Source organism: Heterodontus francisci, chromosome 44 (assembly GCF_036365525.1).
Source record: "Heterodontus francisci isolate sHetFra1 chromosome 44, sHetFra1.hap1, whole genome shotgun sequence".
Lineage (NCBI taxonomy): Eukaryota > Metazoa > Chordata > Chondrichthyes > Heterodontiformes > Heterodontidae > Heterodontus > Heterodontus francisci.
The window spans coordinates 22,339,057-22,359,560 of record NC_090414.1 but is presented as its reverse complement, the minus strand read 5'-3'; the positions used below and the strand labels follow the sequence as shown (position 1 = coordinate 22,359,560).

At 43.9% G+C, this 20,504-nt stretch overlaps 1 protein-coding gene across 9 annotated transcripts in view; it reads right to left on the bottom strand.

The window, feature by feature from the left end:
* Window positions 1-20,504, bottom strand: part of LOC137356074 (prokineticin receptor 1-like) — a 56,917-nt gene that overhangs the window by 33,535 nt on the left and 2,878 nt on the right. For 2 of the 9 annotated variants that reach the window (XM_068021864.1, XM_068021857.1), the window contains exons 2-3: window positions 13,874-13,986; window positions 619-817 (exon numbers count right to left, since the gene is read on the bottom strand). The gene's annotated coding sequence lies outside the window, so the exon portion shown is untranslated. The other 7 variants (XM_068021861.1, XM_068021858.1, XM_068021863.1 and 4 more) reach the window with 7 other exon arrangements.

The following is a 20,504-nucleotide window of genomic DNA, read 5'->3' as shown; positions in this document are numbered from 1 at the left end:
GGCAGTTACATCTCCAAAGAGGCACAGTAATCATCAGCACAATGGTCGATTTCCCTCTACCCGATCTGGGGATGCTGAAGCCAGTTGTAGTACTTCAAACATCTTTTATCAGCTGTGACCAGAGCACAGAGTGAGAATCAGAGTGAGAGCTTTACTACTCACTGGATATATTGAATTCCCACAATGAGTTCTTTGCTGAGAGAAACGCACAAATGGAATGGTAACAGATGAGGTACAGTCTGCAGCTGGTCAGAAGCAGTTTATCCAAAATCCTGGAAGTAGCCTAGAATCAGAAAAGCAGTGGGAAGATGGGACAGCATCTGAGTAGCCGGGGCTCATTTCCCATAAGGGAAGGTGAAAAGAGCACAACACTCCTGCAAACTCACTAATTCACAATCTTGGGAACCCCTGAAATTGCAGACAGTCCCAAGGGAAGCTGGTTCAACCTCCCTAAAGACGGGGTGCAAGCAGCCCACAGAGTGATTTTGTTAGTATGCAGCAGCAGAAATAATGGTTACTAAGCCAGCAAATAGAGAAATTTGATAACTTCAGTAACCTCCAATGTTCACTGCGTCTGGCATCACTATTTTGAAATCTATGGCCTTAATTAGAGCTAACCTGAACCCACTTTACAACAGTACGTGTAATACAGCCTGGGATGATCGCTTCCTTGTTTCATTTTTGGCCATTTGCGGATCCTTGTGTCTTCATTTTACCCTCGACTTGGCTGTGGTGGGGTGGCAACCGAATATGGGTTCAGTACTGGTCAATTGTGCTCTAGTTAGAAGGTAGCTTCCAGACAGCAAGTGATGAGGCTCTGTAAAAACAGAATTGTAGCATTAGTCTCTTCCCATGGGGAACTGTCCACTAAGCAGGAGTTAGTAGCCCAGTGTGTGGGGAATCACTGGCCTATTACCCACATCCTATTATTGTTCCAGCATTGCAGAGAGGTTCTCAAGCAAGGCATTGTTTGGGATTGTGGCACTAGACAAAGCAATGCACATCTCCACATTTAAGGCAAACAAGGAATTGCAAGGAACATCACTTTCAATAAATCTTCTTCAGTGCTAGCTTTTACCAATCTTTTCACAATAAAAGATCGTTTTGAGGGTCGGTTGATGGAATGCCCCTTTGAGAATGAGGCCTTTTAAAACTACTACAGATAAATCCTGACAGAGTGACACGAAGGAGCAGAAATCAAGATAGCACTTAGTCTCGAGCTTCTCTAAATTGCGGGTGAGACAGTCAATTGGTAAATCTTTTCCCTAGAATCTATTTAATCATTCCTTCAATAATTTAATTTCAACAAATGCAAAAACAACACTTTAGCATGTTCAACAAAATAATTCGATTTCTGAAATGTCGCAGCTGTCTTGATGAACAGATTGGACTGTATTGATTGTTGCTGTACATGAGCACAGAGCAGTTGGACAGTGTTCATTATTTGGCTCAGGAACTGCAATAAGGATTGTGCTGAAGTTAAGTTTTTCAGCCAGAGAGTCTCTGGTGGGTATCCCCTCTGCCAAAAATTCCTACGTGAGGAAGGAAAGTTTCATAATTGGGCTGAAGATAGCTAAATGGATACCATATTGCTGGACAGTCAAAAGGGGTACTGACTAGGGTGGTCACTGTTTGCCTGGTCTAAAATTGAAAGGTTTTGGATAGGGAGAAGATATAGCAGGCAGCTTTTAAGAAATAATACATCACTTTCAATAAATCTTCTTCAGTGCCTACAATCCCTCATCTCCAAGAATAGTAGCCTGGGAAATGAAAGAGACATGAACATTCCCACAATTGCTGCCCTCCGGTTAAGAATTGGTTGGAAGTTTTTATTTTGAATTGGGTTTAGAGGGAATACTCTATCCTCCTGTAAATAAAACACCAGTGGGAGGCACCAAGCTAAAATAAAGCTTTTTCAACTAAGGCAGGAGGGAAAAATCAGGTGTTATAACGTCCAAACTTCTCTCAATATAAATACAGAAGAGGAAGACAATTCAGTATATCCTAGCTTGTACATCTAAAAAAGCCTAAACTCCATCTACAACTCTCTCTTAAATAACTCTGTAAAGTCGATTACTTGCTGGCAGCTCTGTGAAGAACAAAGCTTTGGAATCAATTAGTTTGCCCCCTTCTACAAGTTTTACCTTGAAGTAATGTGCAAGTGTTACACTGACAGCGACAAGAGTTGAGTGGGACATATAAGGAAATGATTTGCATTTATGAGTACCTTTCATTACCTCAGGACTTACAGGCTGTTATGTGAGGCTAGGGAGCAGATAGCAGGACTCTGATTTTCAAATCCTCTCTGGCCACAGAAGTACCAGAGGACTGGAGGACCGCAAATGTGGTACCATTATTCCAGAAGGGTAGCAGGAATAAACCAGGTAATTACAGGCTGGTGAATCTAACATCAGTGGTAGGGAAACTAATGGAAAAAATTCTAAGGGACAGGATTAATCTCCACTTGGAGAGGTAGGGATAAATCAGGGATAGTCAGCATGGCTTTGTCAGGGGATATAGTATCTAACTAACTTGATTGAATTTTTCGAGGCAGTGACTAGATGTGTAGATCAGGGCAAAGCAGTTGATGTCGTCTCCATGGACTTCAGTAAGGCTTTTGATAAGGTCCTGCATGGGAGATTGGTTAAGAAGGTAAGAGCCCATGGGATCCAGGGCAATTTGGATCCAAAATTGGCTTAGAGGCAGGAAGCAGAGGGTGATGGTCGAGGGTTGTTTTTGCGAGTGGAAGCCTGTGACCAGCGATCGGTGCTGGGACCCTTGCTGTTTGTAGTGTACATTAATGATTTAGACGTGAATATAGGAGGTATGATCAGTAAGTTCGCAGATGACACGAAAATTGGTGGCGTCATAAATAGTGAGGAGGAAATCCTTAGATTACAGGACGATATAAATAGGCTGGTAAGATGGGCGGAGCAGTGGCAAATGGAATTTAATCCTGAGAAGTGTGAGGTGATGCATTTTGAGAGGTCTAACAAGGCAAGGGAATATACAATGGATGGTAGGACCCTTGGAAGTACAGAGGGACCTTGGTGTACTTGACCATAGATCACTGAAGGCAGCAGCACAGGTAGATAAGATGGTTAGGAAGACAGATGGGATACTTGCCTTTATTAGCTGTGGCAAAGAATATAAAAGAGCAGAGAGGTTATGATGGAGCCACAGCTGGAGTATTGTGTACAGTTCTGGGCACCACACTACAGGAAGGATGTGACTGCACTGGAGAAGGTACAGAGGAGATTCACCAGGATGTTGCCTGGACTGGAGCATTTCAGCTATGAAGAGAGACTGGATAGGCTAGGGTTGTTTTCCTTAGAGCAGAGAAGGCTGATGGGGGACATGATTGAGGTATACAAAATTATGAGGGGCATTGATAGGTTAGATAGGAAGAAACTTTTCCCCTTAGCGGAGGTGTTAATAACCAGGGGGCATAGATTTAAGGTAAGGGGCAGGAGGTTTAGAGGGGATTTGAGGAAACATTTTGTCACTCAGCGGGTAGTTGGAATCTGGAACGCACGGCCTAAAGAGGTGTTAGAGGCAGGAACCCTCACAACATTTAAGAAGTATTTAGATGAGCACTTGAAACGCCATAGCATACAAGGCTGCAGGCCAAGTGCTGGAAAATGGGATTAGAATAGTTAGGTGCTTGATGGCCGGCACAGACACGATGGGCCAAAGGGCCTGTTTCTGTGCTATATAACTCTATGACAGCCAATGAAATACTACTTGAATTGTAGTCACTGTTGTAATGTAGGTAAAAAAAAACAAAGAGGCATGTGAAATTGAGAGAGCAAATGGCAAAAGAAAAGGTCTTACCACCAAAACAAACAATCAGGAGCAAGCTCAACTGTAATACTCTCCAAAGTCATATACAGGCTAGTGATTGGTGCAGCCATCTTAAATTTTGCAAAATAAAGATTATGAATATTTCCTCTGGGGATTTTCAATTGGCAGTATGACAATTTATGTATATATATCAAGTGCAGCCCTGTCAACTAAATAAAATATATTTTTTGTTAAACTATTCCTTGATGAAGGGTTGGAAGGTGCCAGGTCCAACTCCCAATGTGGTCTGAGCGGACATATTTCAGTTGGAGCGTCACAACCGACCATGACATCTTTTGAGGTAGGAATGGGCAAGGGGGAGTGGAGGGTGAGGGTACAGTTAGGTTCCTTATCTGCATACACTGACCCTTGCCAGAAAGTGAGCTGGCATGGTCCTTGAATGAAAGTTAGATCAGGCCCTGCTTTGATAGTCAAGCAACAACAACTTGCATTTATATAGCACCTTCTAACATTGCAAAACATCCCAAAGTGGTTCACAGGAGCGTTATCAGACAAAATTTGGCATGAGCCACACAAGAAATTAGGATATGTGACAAAACGTTGGGTCAAAAAGGTCTTGAGGAGTGTCTTAGAGGAGAGAAAGGCGAAGAGGTTAAAGAGGAATTCCACTGCTTAAGAGCGAGACAGCATGGCTGCTAATGGTCGGTGAAGAAAATCAAGATTACACGAGAGGCCAAAGTTGGAGGAATGCTGAGGTGCCAGAGGGTTGCAGGGCTAGAGGAAGTTACAGAGATTAAGAGGATCAAGTCCATGGAGTGATTTGAACACAAAGATGAAAATGTTAAACTCCAGGTGTTTCCGGAATGGGTGCCAATGTAAGTCAGTGATTACAGGGGTGACATGTTAACAGAAAATTGCTCAATTAAGTTTGGGGTTTTGGATCGGGGCAGGGGGAAGCTGGAAAAGGCACCAACAGACATATCTTATCATACAGCTCGTGAAAGTCAGACCTTTATTATCAAAGATGATCATTCATAAGACCAGGTAGTCAAGGTTAAAGCTTTAGAAGAGAAGCTGGGGAGGAGTGGATCAACATCTCACACTCTGATGTGCAAAGGAATGTAAAAATGCAAAAGATAACTGAATTAAACGTATTTGTAATGAATGTTCATTTGCTGGTGTTAAGGGTAGAGTGGAATCTTTGTCACTTCTGAATCACTTTATCCATCACAAACACAATTTTGAGCAGTTGAATTTAATCAGAACAGTCATGAAGACATCAGCAGATCAATTCAGTAGCTTCAGCTAAATGACAGCCTGCAGAAGCTCAGAGAATTATTCCAAAAATAATAAAATTATATCACCCACAAGCCACATTAAATACTGCAGTCTTCCTGCTGACTATTCAGAGACCACCCCTCCCCCCCAACCCAGAGCGTACATCTGCTTTCAAATGACCTGTAGAAATGGACTAATTTTTACTGCTGTTTCTTAGCAGAGATACTTTCTGTCAAATCTGCATTGGCTCATTTTAAAAACAAAGCTCCATAAAAGGATCAAATGGTTCAGTGAGTTGGATACTGGCCATTCAGTTTGGACTGACATTTTCTCTCCATTGGCCTGTAAGAATCCTGCAGCAATGAGGCAAATTGACAGCTGTGAATCAGTAATGTGAACAGAAACATGTTGTAAAAGACATGTTGATGACTCAGGTAAATACCCTTCATCAGAACTCAAAGAGAATGAATTTGATGAAGTGCCAACTCAAAGCTGACCATAATTGGACACAAACTGGCAATCTCATTCACAAATAGATATGGATGAGTAAGGCCTTTCTGGTTTTCATCCCCAGAATCTCCCAACCTCCAATACAGTGTTCAACAGTTTCAGAAATGATTCCAGGGCTTTCAATCCATTATCCTACCCAGATCACATGACACAAGCCCCAAATTTGCCTTGCTCATCACTCCCGTCCTTACTGATCTACATTGGAATCTATTCCCCAATACCTCAATTTGAAATTCTTACTGCCTTGTATAAATCCTTTTCAATGGCCTCACCCCTTACCTACTTACTGCAGCCATACAACCCTCCTCCACACCAGTCCAGTATTATCCATTCCTCTGACTCTGATCTTTTGTGCATCGCCAATCCCTTTGCCCCAGCATTGACAGATGAGTCTGCGCCATTGAGGCCTCATGCTCTTAAACTCACCCCTGACCCAGCATTTGGTCATCACATCTCCTGTAAGAAGTGGTTAACATTTTAAAAAAATATTAATTTCTTGTTTTGCTTACTCAGTGAGTTTGTCAGAAGGCAGGAAGCGTCAGTCTTGTTTCACTGGAAACAAACAGTGTTTAAGCCAATAAAATTTCAGCTAAAGGCAAAAGCAGAAGTCATTCGTTATATGATAAGGCCTTAGCAACTTCCGTAAGTCGTGCAGCTGCGGCACAGGTTAATGCTGCAATCCATTCCAGAGATGGCCAACTCCTCAGAGAACACTGCTGAGGAATTTGGTCAAGATAATTTGGGGCGGCACAGTGGTTAGCACCGCAGCCTCACAGCTCCAGGGACCTGGGTTCCATTCTGGGTACTGCCTGTGTGGAGTTTGCAAGTTCTCCCTGTGTCTGCGTGGGTTTTCTCCGAGTGCTCCGGTTTCCTCCCACAAGCCAAAAGACTTGCAGGTTGATAGGTAAATTGGCCATTATAAATTGTCACCAGTATAGGTAGGTGGTAGGGAAATATAGGGACAGGTGGGGATGTTTGTTGGGAATATGGGATTAGTGTAGGATTAGCATAAATGGGTGGTTGATGTTCGGCACAGACTCGGTGGGCCGAAGGGCCTGTTTCAGTGCTGTATCTCTAATCTAATATAAAGCCTTGTTAAGGTGTATGGGAGGTCTCCTTGTTAAAATTGAAATTCATTAAGTGAATAACAAGATGAGGTAACTCTGACAAATATATGAGAGGGTGTTAAAAGAGATTCGGCAGAATTTGACAAAGCTCGAGTGGCCTGTAAACCTTCCAGTTCCAAACCTGTAAATTTTCCTGTATTTTGAATTACAAACGTGACCCCGAGTATATGTGCAATCATTATTAGGAATGATTATCACTGTGTACTTAAATCCTTTAAAATCCAATAAATACTTTTGAGCCCTGTTATTTTGTGGAATAACACAAACACAAGTAAAAACATCCAATGTTACCTTTCCTGGTTCAGCATTGATTTTTGTCTGATGACGCCTTACAGGTGCTATGAATGCAAGCTGTTGCTATTCACTGTGCCTGTCAATAATATGCCTTGCAAGGGTTACTTACCCTCATGTCTTCTGCTGCCATGTTGCTATCACCCAAAAAGTTCAGTATGAGTTAATTCCATCCACTGCATCAAGAAGCAGTATAAAAAGCAGAATCTAATACAGAGGGGAGCTGTCAAGTTGTAATATATGAGAGAGCGCTTAACTAATGAGACTGCAGGTTAAGCCTTTTAGTCTACCGGTCTGTCCTCAGTTACAAATTATGCGTAACTGCCAGTTCATCTCTGCTGTTCCATTTCATCTACTTGTTTTGCAAAATGTTTAATAAATATTTTCCAAGTTCCCCTTTTTATTTTCAGTTTTCTCCCCTCCTCTTCTGAATCTTGCTGGGGTACACTGTGCATTGCCCAAGTGGCTATTTGTTCCTAGAGTTAAATGCAGGAAGTCTGCCAGACAGTGAGGCTGAGCCTGACACTGACCCTGCCCAGCAATCTCACAGGCCACTCTCCACCAGAGATCACTATTTTTCCAGCAGGAATCCCATCATCACATTTAAGAGTTTCCAAACCAACTACTAGCAATAGGTCCATATGGGTCATTTCTGTTTGCACGTTGAGCAGTGCACACACTGTCCTCTGAGAGACACTGCTCATTTACTCAAATCCAGAGAGATTAGGCGTAATTGACTGCCACTAAGGCTTAGGGACACCCAAGTGTGTATAGGGGTACTTCTGGAGTTTAACCAGATGCCCAGTTTACAATTCAGGCCACTCTTAAGGTACCTACTGCCCATCCATCCAGCATCACTGTTTGGGAATTGACTTTCCTGCATTTCTGAAGTAGAGTAGGAAGAAGCCCGGTGGAAAGTGTAGCCCTTAAGATCCCATTAATGAGCTGGCTTGCAGTACTTTAGACCTACCTAGTTCATGCAATGGATTATTCAGTCTACGGCAGAGAATTGACTTAGCTTTAATCTTCCATCACAAGTTTGTCATCTAGAAGCCAATCCAACACCACTCCTGTTCCTCTCCTTCATGCTGTCATACCCAAGTGAGAACAGAAGTCTAAAATGTACAGGTCACTTTTAATTGTAAGCAGCATCCCTTTGGCAGATACTACTTTACTGGGCATCCCATCCTATAACCCAGTGCACATCAGCACAGGCAGCGTACAGAACTGAACGCTCTCACAAACTATTGAGGCTACTTCTAGCACACAATGTTGCTGGCACTGCGATGGGCCAATGCAATCAGTCCCTTAGAGCTAGTTTTGTGTCGAGGGTCAATGCCCAGCAGGATTTGAATTGACAATGCTCCACTTTCATTTCACGTAGGATCCTTACAGTCAATGGAAAAAAAGACCTCTCATCTTGCCAGCTGGTGCTGGTTTTGGAGATAGGGGGCCAATATTTGGTTCTTCCTAAATATAACAATACAACTGACAAATAATTTGCATTACCCTCATTATTCATAGATATATTTCAGCCTTGACTGCCTGGTACTGATGCTGATTACTTAAACTCCATAGTCTCATGTCTGGCGCCTGCAATTTACCATTCCGATATTGCTTCAGTTGTTTTTGTGAATTATGTGATTAACACCAGCTCCAGTTATGCATGTCATAGTTCGCACAGGCTGACTCACCTCTTGTTTCCAAATCTCTGATTCTAATCATTATTCTATCAGTCTCTGTTTCCTCCCACATGTATATACTTACTGCAATTCTTTTGCTAATCAGAGTAGGGAATGCATTTAAAAAAAAATTGCAAAGGCTAGTTGCAGAGCTGAGGTCCACAAGGGAAGATCAGGATCAAGGCTGTAAAAAGTTGGAGAGAAGACTAGGTCAATCAGGAAGTAATGACTGGGTGATGCCTAGACTGGATTTTGAAAGCTTGTGGTTTATAAGGGAATGGGAAGACTGAAGGAGGCAAAAAGTTCCACAATTTTGAGAGAAAAGGAGATATCAATGGATTTGATAGCTCCTTTTGGATGATGGATATTAACCTCGAGTTAAATACTTTTTCGAGCAGTCTGTTTCTGTGTGGAGGAAAAAGGGGCCATATCCCTAATTTATGAGGCAACTGATATTTTTGATACAAAAAACACAAAAATGCAGTGGCTAGCACTGCAGCCTCACAGCTCCAGGGGCCCGGGTTTGATTCTGGGTACTGCCTGTGCGGAGTTTGCAAGTTCTCCCTGTGACCGCGTGGGTTTTCGCCGGGTGCTCCAGTTTCCTCCCACAGCCAAAGACTTGCAAGTGATAGGTAAAGTGGACATTGTAAATTGCCCCTAGTGTAGGTAAGTGGTGGGGAATATGGGATTACTGTAGGGTTAGTATAAATGGGTGGTTGTTGGTCAGCACAGACTCAGTGGGCCGAAGGGCCTGTTTCAGTGCTGTATCTCAAAATAAATAAAAACAAATATTTAAAACACACAAATTAATCAAGCAAGAACTAATCTACATTTCCATCCTACATTAAATTAACTCTAATGAGTTGTTATCCTTGACCTGATGTTTCCAAGATTCCACAACTCAATCCTCATCATTATTAATACCACTAGATTTTCCTGGACTTAAATCCAACTTCACAAATCTGTGCCCTCAGGAAAAAATTGAAGCTGAATTGGGGAAGATTTGCTCCACAGCAAGAAAGAAAGACGACACAAAACTGGGTGGGAGGGTGAGTTGTGAGGAGGATGCAGAGAGGCTTCAGGGTGATTTGGACAAGTTGAGTGAGTGGGATAATGCATGGCACATGCAGTATAATGTGGATAAATGTGAGGTTATCCACTTTGGTAGCAAAAACAGGAAGGCAGATTATTATCTGAAAGGCTAAAAACTGAGAGAGGGGAATATGCAGCGAGACCTGGGTGTTCTCGTACACCAGTCACGGAAGGTAAGCAAGCAGGTGCAACAGGCGGTAAAAAAGGCAAATGGTATGTTGGTCTTCATAGCGAAAGGATTCGAGTACAGGAGCAGGGATGTCTTGCTGCAATTATACAGGACCTTGGTGAGGCCACAGCTGGAATATTGTGTGCAGTTTTGGTCTCCTTATCTGAGGAAGGATGTTCTTGCTATGGAAGGAGTGCAGCGAAGGTTTAGCAGACTGGTTCCTGGGATGGTGGGACTGATGTATGAGGAGAGATTGAGTCGGTTAGGATTATATTTTCTGGAGTTCAGAAGAGTGAGGGGGATCTCATTGAAACCTATAAAATTCTAACAGGACTTGACAGGGTAGATACAGAAAGGATCTCCCCGATGGTGGGGGAGTCCAGAACCAAGGGTCATAGTCTAAGGATATGGGGTAAACCTTTCAGGACTGAGATGAGGAGAAATTTCTTCACCCAGAGAGTGGTGAGCCTATGGAATTCCCTACCACAGAAAGCAGTTGAGGCCAAAACATTGTGTTTTCAAGAAGGAGTTAGATTTTGCTCTTGGGTCTAAAGGGGTCAAAGGGTATGGGGTGAAAGAGGGAACAGGCTACTGAGTTGGATGATCGGCCATGATCATAATGAATGGCGGAGCAGGCTCGAGGGGCCGAATGGCCTACTCCTGCTCCTATTTTCTATGTTTCTAAGGGAGAAAAAGAGAAAGCAGAAAGGAAGCTTTACATTTATACATCTCCCACAAGCTCAGGACATCGCTAAGCATTTTATACCAATGAAATATTTTTGAAGCATAGTCACGTTTATGACACAAAACTCCTTGATTTGAAGTTTTGACATGGACAACAGCACAGACTTGAAGGTAAGGGCAGCTTGGCAGTTGCTGTCAAACCCAGTCTACAATGACAGTTTGAAGTTATTTAGCAACCTGAAATATCCCAAGACTTACACGGATGGGTGGAGGGGGAGAGAGTCAGGGTTGAAAGTAGTGCTAAGGGAGGTGACTGAAGATGTTATCGAATTTAGCGTCTAATAGGAATTTTAAAGAGGAATTTTTTTTTTATTCATTCATTCATGGGATGTGGGCATCGCTGGCTAGGCCAGCATTTATTACCCATCCCTAATTGCCCTTGTGAAGGTTGTGGTGAGATGCCTTCTTGAACTGCTGCAGTCCGTGTGAGGTAGGTACACCCACAGTGCTGTTAGGAAGGGAGTTCCAGGATTTTGACCCAGTCATAGTGAAGGAACGGCGATATAGTTCCAAGTCAGGGTGGGGAACTTGCAGAGGCGGTGTTCCCATGCAACTGCTGCCCTTGTCCTTCTAGTTGGTAGAGGTCACGGGTTTGGAAGGTGCTGTCGAAGGAGCCTTGGTACGTTGCTGCAGTGCATCTTGTAGATGGTACACACTGCTGCCACTATGCATCGGTGGTGGAGGAGTGAATGTTTGTGGATGGGGTGCCAATCAAGCGGGCTGCTTTGTCCTGGATGGTGTCGAGCTTCTTGAGTGTTGTTGGAGCTGCACCCATCTAGACAAGTGGAAGGTATTCCAACACACTCCTGACTTGTACGTTGTAGATGGTGGACAGGCTTTGGGGAGTCAGGAGATGAGTTACTCGCCTCAGGATTCCAATTTCTGACCTGCTCTTGTATCCAAGGTATTTATATGGCTACTCCAGTTCAGTTTTTGGTCAATGGTAGCCCCTAGGATGTTGATAGTGGAGGATTCAGCGATGGTAATGCCATTGAATGTCAAGGGGAGATGGTTAGATTCTCTCTTGTTGGAGATGGTCATTGCCTGGCACTTGTGTGGCACAAATGTTACTTGCCACTTATCAGCCCAAGCCTGGATAATGTCCAGGTCTTGCTGCATAATTTGAGCTGTTCTTAAAATTACAGTAATTTGAAATTCAAATTTGTTTTTACTTTTAAGCATTCCAAGCTGACTCATTTCAGTACTACTGATCAGGTTCTATTACAATCAGTGATTGCAGCTTCAGAGGTAATGAATCCTTTCAAATCTCATCCTAAAATAAATCAACAAACTTTAAAGACAAACTGAGTCTCGGCATCTGTGCATGAAGAGTCAGACCCAAACAAAGAGGGAACTGGGGGCTGGTTTGATTATCTTCAACCATAAATCAAGACTGCTGACACGGTCTCCTACTCTTTCTCAGAACATCAAATTACCACATTTCAAAATGGAAGACTGCAGCCTGTCACCTAGGTTTATCTTTGTATTTATGCCCAATTGACAGCAGCTGAATGTGAAAGTTGTGGCAGGGCGTCCTTTTATTAGTTCCCTATTGTTGGACATCACCTCTGGGATTTTTGCCAAAAGTAATGGTGGACATTAAGTATACCTCCCCATCTTTTAAGTACAAACTAAAGCTTAATGCTGGGTAAAAGGAATTCTCAAGACAACAAAAACACTGACCTTGCAGGCTGCTTCCATCACATTTAAGGTGATTTTATCAATTTGCTGTAAGCTTTCTGTAGTTGACTGAATATCCAGGCTGTCGTTGTGGACTTCACTGATGTATTATATTGTTTCTTAAATGCTTTAGAATCCCCACAGTTCATCATTAATATATCTCTATTTCTCTACCAGTTACGTGACACTCGAGAGAAAACAGTCCTGTTCCCACAGATCAATTTCAGACGTGTCTAAGAAAACTCGAGGAATAAGGCAATAAAGTCTCAGGTTCAATCCTAGTCTGCACCATTTTAGATGAACTCAAGTATCACAGCTCAGCCTGATCCCATCCTCACCCAACACCACACACAAGGATGCATCCTGGTTTCTGAAGGTACTAGCTGGATTTTCCAACTACATGTGCTGACTGGGTGCAATGCTAATGAGATACTGTTCCTGCTAACCTTATAAATTCCAGCAGGTCAACATGGAGGGGACCACTATTCCAAAAATGGGTGAATATTTAGTTATTTAAAATACTCACGAAAAACTTACAATTTGACTACACATCACAACCACAGCAACTGCTCCCCCAGTAGTCTTCCTTTACTCATAACAAACCTCAAAAAATAATTACAGCCCAGATAATAGAGCAGAAGAACCAACAGAGCCATGACCCGCTCAAGGACTCCTATAGAAACTTGTTTTTCTAATTATTACACAGTATTACATGTAATTTGCAGCACAGACACAATCCATTCAACCCAAAAGGTCCGTGCCTGTGTTTTATGCTCCACACAAGCCTCCTCCTACCCGTCATTTAATCCTATCAATATATTCCTCTATTCCATTCTCCCTCACGTGCTTGTCCAACTTCCCCTTAAATGCATCTATGCTAGTCACCTCAACCACTCCATGTGGTAGTGAGTTCCATATTCCCACCACTCTCTGGGGAAAGAAGTTTCCCCTGAATTCCCTATTGAATTTATGAGTAACTATTCTATATTGTTGGCTTCTAGTTCTGGTCTCACCCGCAAGTGGAAATATCTTCGCTATGTCTACCCTATCGAATCCCTTCATTATTTTAAAGACCTCTATCAATCCTCAGCCTTCTCTTTTCTAGAAAAGATTCCCAGCCTGTTCAATCTTCCAGATAGGTATAATCTCTCAGTTCTGATATCATTCTAGCAATTCTTTTTTGCACCTTCGCCAGTGCCTCTATATACTTTTTATATGGTGACCAGAAATGTTCACAGTACTTACTCCAAGTGTCGTCTAAACAAAGTTCCAAAGAAATTTAATACAACTTCTCTGCTTTTCAATTCTATCCCTCTAGAAATAAGCCCCAGTGCTTGTTTGCTTATAAATTGTTTTCATTAACATCTATTAGGTCATAGAAGCGTATGGACAGAAGGAGATTATTTTGGCCCCTTGTGTCTATTACACTACTTGCTCTATACTGGTTTTATTTCTTTTGCCTTGCCCATATCCTAGGCTTTCAAAGTTGGACTTACTGCGTGGGGTCATCTCTGATCATCTTCATGCTTTTGTCCTGATTGACTGAGGAACAGCAGAAGTGACTCTCTCTTTCAAAAGCACCATACACCCACACAAGTACATCTACCTACTGTGAAAACAGAAATGGAACCACAGTCAACCGTTCGGACATGGTCATTTAAGCCATTGCACTTCAGCACATTTCATGGATTAACAAATACGTTTCTGGAAAGCTTTAATTGGCCACTCAGAGATTATGGGCAAACATCATAATGGCATCTGATTTTGTAAGCTCAAAGTGGCCATTTCTGTCACATCGTCACTGACAATAACAGTCAAAACATTTTCACAGCTTTCACTGAAATACTCACATTACTCATAGTGAAGTGTTTATTGCAACAGAGGACATCAATCAGGAACACCTGAAAAACCTAAGCGTTTCCAGTTTACCTCCTAATATTCCAACTCACTTCAGCCCGGCTACCCAGAGTATTCCAAACACTCCTGGAGGATGGCTGCACCACAGCCATGAGGAGTGCAGGATGTGTGGTCTGGTATCCCCCTCGGTGCACAGCTCGTGGGAGTAGTCTGCATCCTTGGGTCTCCACAGGAATCATCATCTCTTTGCCAGATTTTGCATGCTTCTCTCCCATTCTGCTATTCCGCCGGAATAATTTAAACCATCTTTTGTTTCGTTACTTGTCCCATTACCGCCCCTTTTTGGCATTAATAACTCCCGCCTTCTAACCTATAACAGACCTTCCCATTTGATCTCTCTCCACTACCTTGTTCCTTGGTTCTGTGTTTGTTGTAGTTACATCGAATTCACAGCACAGAAACAGGCCATTTGGCCCAACCATCTATGCTGATGTTTATGTCCACATCAGCCTCCTCCCATGCCTCTACATGTAACCCCATCAGCACATCCTCCTATTCCCTTCTCCTCATGTACTTAGAGTTATAGTCATTGTGTAATACAGCACAGAAACAGGCCCTTCGGCCCAACGTATCCGTGCTGGCCATCAAGCACCTATCTATTATAATCCCATTTTCCAGCATTTGGTCCATAGCCTTGTATGCTATAGCGTTTCAAGTGCTCATCTAAATACTTCTTAAATATTGTGAGGGTACCTGCCTCCACCGCCCCTTCAGGCAATGTGTTGCAAATTCCAACCACCGTCTGGATGTAAACATTTTTCCTCAAGTCCCCTCTAAACTTCCTGCCCCTTACCTTAAATCTATGCCCCCTGGTTATTGACACCTCCGCTAAGGGAAAAAGTTTCTTCCTATCTACCCTATCTATGCCACTCATAATTTTGTATACCTCAATCAGGTCCCCCCTCAGACTTCTCTGCTCTAAGGAAAACAACCCCAGCCTATCCAGTCTCCCTTCACAGCTGAACTGCTCCAGCCCAGGCAACATCCTGGTGAATCTCCTCTGCACCCTCTCCAGTACAATCACATCCTTCCTATAGTGTGGTGCCCAGAACTGTACACAGTACTCCAGCTGTGGCCTAACTTTCATTTTATACAGCTCCATCATAACCTCCCTGCTCTTATATTCTATGCCTCAGTTAATAAAGGCAAGTATCCCATATGCCTTCCTAACCACCTTATCTACCTGTGCTGCTGCCTTCAGTGATCTATGGACAAGTACACCAAGGTCCCTCTGTACTCTCTAGGGTCCTACCATCCATTGTATATTCCCTTACCTTGTTAGTCCTCCCAAAATGCATCACCTCACACTTCTCAGGATTAAATTCCAACTGCCACTGCTCTGCCCATCTTACCAGCCAATCTATATCTAAGGATATCCTCCTCACTATTTACGACACCACCAATTTTCGTGTCATCTGCGAACATACTGATCACACCTCCTATAGTCACGTCTAAATCATTCATGTACACTACAAACAGCAAGGGTCCCAGCACCGATCCCTGTGGTACACCACTGGTCACAGGCTTCCACTCGCAAAAACAACCCTCGACCATCACACTCTACTTCCTGCTACTAAGTCAATTTTAGATCCAATTTTCCAAATTGCCCTGGATCCCATGGGCTCTTACCTTCTTGACCAATCTCTCATGCGAGACCTTATCAAAAGCCTTACTGAAGTCCATGTAGACTATATCCACTGCTTTACCCTCATCTACACAGCTAGTCACCTCCTCGAAAAATTCAATCAAATTTGTTAGACACGATCTCCCCGTGACAAAGCCATGCTGACTATCCCTGATTAATCCCTGCCTCTCCAAGTGGAGATTAAATCTGTCCCGTAGAATTTTTTCCAATAGTTTCCCTACCACTAATGTTAGACTCACTGGCCTGTAATTACCTGGTTTAACCCCACTACCCTTCTTGAATAATGGTACTACATTCGCTGTCCTCCAGTCCTCTGGCACCCCTCTTGTGGCCACAGAGGACTTATCTAGCTTTCCCTTAAATGCTTCCAAGTCATAATTTTCCAGTTCTCATGAAAGAAAAGACTTGCATTTTTATAGTGCCTTTCATGACTACTGGATGTCCCAAAGCCCTTTACAGCCAATGAAATACTTTTGCATTGTAGAAACTGTTCTAATGTAGGAAGCGTGAAAGGGCAGCAATTTGAAACGTCAACTGTTTATCTCACAACCTGTCTGATTCACTATTTTCTAGTATTTTCTGTTTTTATTGCAAACTTCCTTTAACGTCCATCAATACATTAGATCATTGTAAATGCTCATTACTTTTGAGTAATGTTTTTCTCAAAGAGCTTGAAGTACTATTCTGCCTTCACCTCATCTATGTCATTTCATATCTATCAACACTTAACCTTCTCTACAGATAAACTTCTCAAATGTTTTCTCAACCCATTATAGAATCACATCATTTTACAGCAGAGGAAGCCATCTGACCCACTTGAAGGGAGGCGGTGGCATAATGATAATATCACTGGACTAGTAATCTACAGCCCCAGGCAAATGCTCTCGGGATATGGGTTCGAATCCCACCACGGCAGATGGTGGAATTTGAATTCAATTAATAAAATCTGGAATTAAAAAAAACTAGTCTAATGAAACCATTGTCGATAGTTGTAAAAACCCATCTGGTTCACTAATATCCTTTGGGAAGAAAATCTGCCGTTGTTACCTGGTCTGGCCTACATGTGACCTGAGACCCATAGCAATGCAGTTGACTCTTAAATGCCCTCTGAAATGGCCTAGCAAGCAACTCAGTTGTATCAAACCACTGCAAAGCCTAAGAAAAGGAATGAATCCGGACGGACCACCCCGCATCGACCTAAGCACCAGAAACGAAAACGGCAAACCCAGCCCCGTCATCCCTGTGGAAGTCCTCTTTACTAACATCTGGGGGTTTGTGCCAAAATTCGGAGAGCTGTCCCACAGACAAGTCAAGCAACAACCTGACATTGTCTGCACAGTCTGATTCCCCGAGTATAACTATGTCCCAAACACCACCTTCACCATTTTTGGGTATGTCCTGTCCCATGGGCAGGACAGACCCACCAGAGATGGCAGCACAGTGGTATATAGTCGGGAGGGAGTAGCCCTGGGAATGCTCAACATTAACTCCGGACCCAATGAAGTCTCATAGCATCATGTTAAACATGGAGAAGGACATCTCCTGTTGATTACTACCTACCGCCCACCCCTCGGCTGATGAATTAGTGCTTCGCCATGTTGAACGCCAATTGGAAGAAGCACTGAGAGTAGCAAGGGCACAAAATGTATTCTGGATGGGAGATTTCAATGTCCATCACCAAGAGTGGCTCGGTAGCACTACCACTGATCGAGCTGGCCCGATCCTAAAGGACATAGCTGTTAGACTGGGTCTGTGGCAGGTGCTGAGGGAACCAACAAGAGGGAAAAACCTACTTGACCTCGTCCTCACCAATCTACTTGTCGCAGATGCATCTATTCATGACAGTATTGGTAGGAGTGACCACTGGACAGTCCTTGTGGAGACGAAGTTCTGTCTTCACACTGAGGGTACCCACCATCGTGTTGTGTGGCACGACCACCGTGCTCAATGGAATAGATCTAACAACTCAAAACTGGGCATCCATGAGGCACTGTGGGTCATCAGCAGCAGCAGAATTGTATTCAACCACAAACTGTAACCTCATGGCCCAGCATATTCCCCACTCTACTGTGACCATCAAGCCAGGGGACCAACCCCTGGTTCAATGAAGAGTGCAGGAGGGTATGCCAGGAGCAGCACCAGACAAACCTAAAAATGAGGTGTCAACCTGGTGAAGCTACAACATGGGACTGCTTGCATGCCAAACAGTGGAAGCAGCATGCAATAGACAAGGTTAAGTGATCCCACAACAGATCAGATCTAAGCTCTGCAGTCCTGCCACATCCAGTCGTAAATGCTGGTGAACAATTAAACAACTGACAGGAGGAGAAGGCTCCACAAACATCCCCATCCTCAACAATGGGTGTAAAAGATAAGGCTGAAAGATTTGCATCCATCTTCAGACAGAAGTGCTGAGTGGATGATCCATCTCAGCCTATTCCTGAGGTCCCCAGCACCACAGATGCCAGTCTTCAGCCAATCCGATGCACTTCACGTGCAATCAAGAAACAGTGGACAGTACTGGATACTGCAAAGGCTATGGGCCCTGGCAACATTCCAGCAATATTACCGAAGACTTGTGCTCCAGAACTGGCCAGCCCCAAGCTAAGTTGTTCCAGTACAACAACAACACTGGTATCTACCCAGCAATGTGGAAAATAGCCCAGGTATGTCCTGTGCACAAAAAGCAGGACAAATCCAACCTGGCCAATTACCGCCCTATCAGTCATCAGTAAAGTGATGGAAGGGGGCGTCGACAGGGCTATCAAGCGCATTTGCTCAGCAATAACCTGCTCAGTTGTACTGGAACAACTGAGGTCAATGGAAATCAGGGGGAAAACCCTCCGCTGACTGGAGTCATACCTAGCGCAAAGGAAGATGGTTGTGGTTGTTGGAGGTCAATCATCTGAGCTCCAGGACATCACTGCAGGACTTCCTCAGGGTAGTGTCCTGGGCCCAACCATCTTCAGCTGCTTCATCAATGACCTTCCTTCAATCATAAGGTCAGAAGTGGGGATGTTCGCTGATGATTGCACAATGCTCAGCACCATTCGTGACTCCTCAGATACTGAAGCAGTCCGTGTAGAAATGCAGCAAGAGCTGGACAATATCCAGGCTTGGGCTGATAAGTGGCAAGTAACATTCGCACCACACAAGTGCCAGGTAATGACCATCTCCAACAAGAGAGAATCTAACCATCGCCCCTTGACATTCAATGGCATTACCATCGCTGAATCCCCCACTACCAACATCCTAGGGGCTACCATTGACCAGAAACTGAACTGGAGTAGCCATATAAACACCGTGACTACAAGAGCAGGTCAGAGGCTAGGAATCCTCAGACGTGTAACTCACCTCCTGACTCCCCAAAGCCTGTCCACCATCTACAAGGCACAAGTCAGGAGTGTGATGGAATACTCGGCACTTGCCTGGATGGGTGCAGCTCCAACAACACTCAAGAAGCTCGACACCATCCAGGACAAAGCAGCCCACTTGATTGGCACCCCATCTACAAACATTCACTCCCTCCACGACGCACAGTGGCAGCAGTGTGTACCATCTACAAGATGCACTGCAGCAATGCACCAAAGCTCCTTCGACAGCACCTTCCAAACCTGCGATCTCTACCAACTAGAAGGACAAGGGCAGCAAATAAATGGGAACACCACCACCTGCAAGTTCCCCTCCAAGTCACACACCATCCTGACTTGGAACTATATCGCCGTTCCTTCACTGTCGCTGGGTCAAAATCCTGGAACTCCCTTCCTAACAGCACTGTGGGTATACCTACCCCAAATGGACTGCAGAGGTTCAAGAAGGCAGCTCACTACCACCTTCTCAAGGGAAATTAGGGATGGGCAATAAATGCTGGCCTGGCCAGCGTCGCCCACATCCCAATAATGAATAAAAAATAAAATCACTGATGCTCAGTTTGCTTTCCACTGGGCTACTCAGCTCGTGAGCTCATCATAGCATTTGTCCAAACTCAAGAGGTGAGGAGAGAGTGACTGCCCTTGACATCAAGGCAGCATTTGACTGACTCTGGCATCAAGTAGCCCTAACAAAACTGAAGTCAATGGGAATGTCAGGGGGAAACTCTCCACTGGTTGGAGTCATACCTAGCACAAAGGAAGATGGTTGTGATTGTTGGAGGTCAATCATCTCAGTCCCAGGACATCATTGCAAGAGTTCCTCAGGGTAGTGTCCTAGATCTAACTATCTTCAGCTGCTTCACCAATGACCTTCCCTCCATCTTCTTTGGCCTCCTTGTCTCGAGAGACAATGGGTAAGCGCCTAGAGGTGGTAAGTGGTTTGTGGAGCAGCGCCTGGAGTGGCTATAAAGGCCAATTCTAGAGTGACAGACTCTTCCACAGGCGCGGCAGATAAAATTGGTTGGCGGGGCTGTTACACAGTTAGCTCCATCATAAGGTCAGAAGTGGGGATGTTCACTGATGATTGCACAATGTTCAGCACCATTCGCTACTCCTCAGGTACTGAAGCAGTCCATGTCTATATGCAACAAGACCTGGACAACATCCAGGCTTTATGATTAAGTGGCAAGTAAC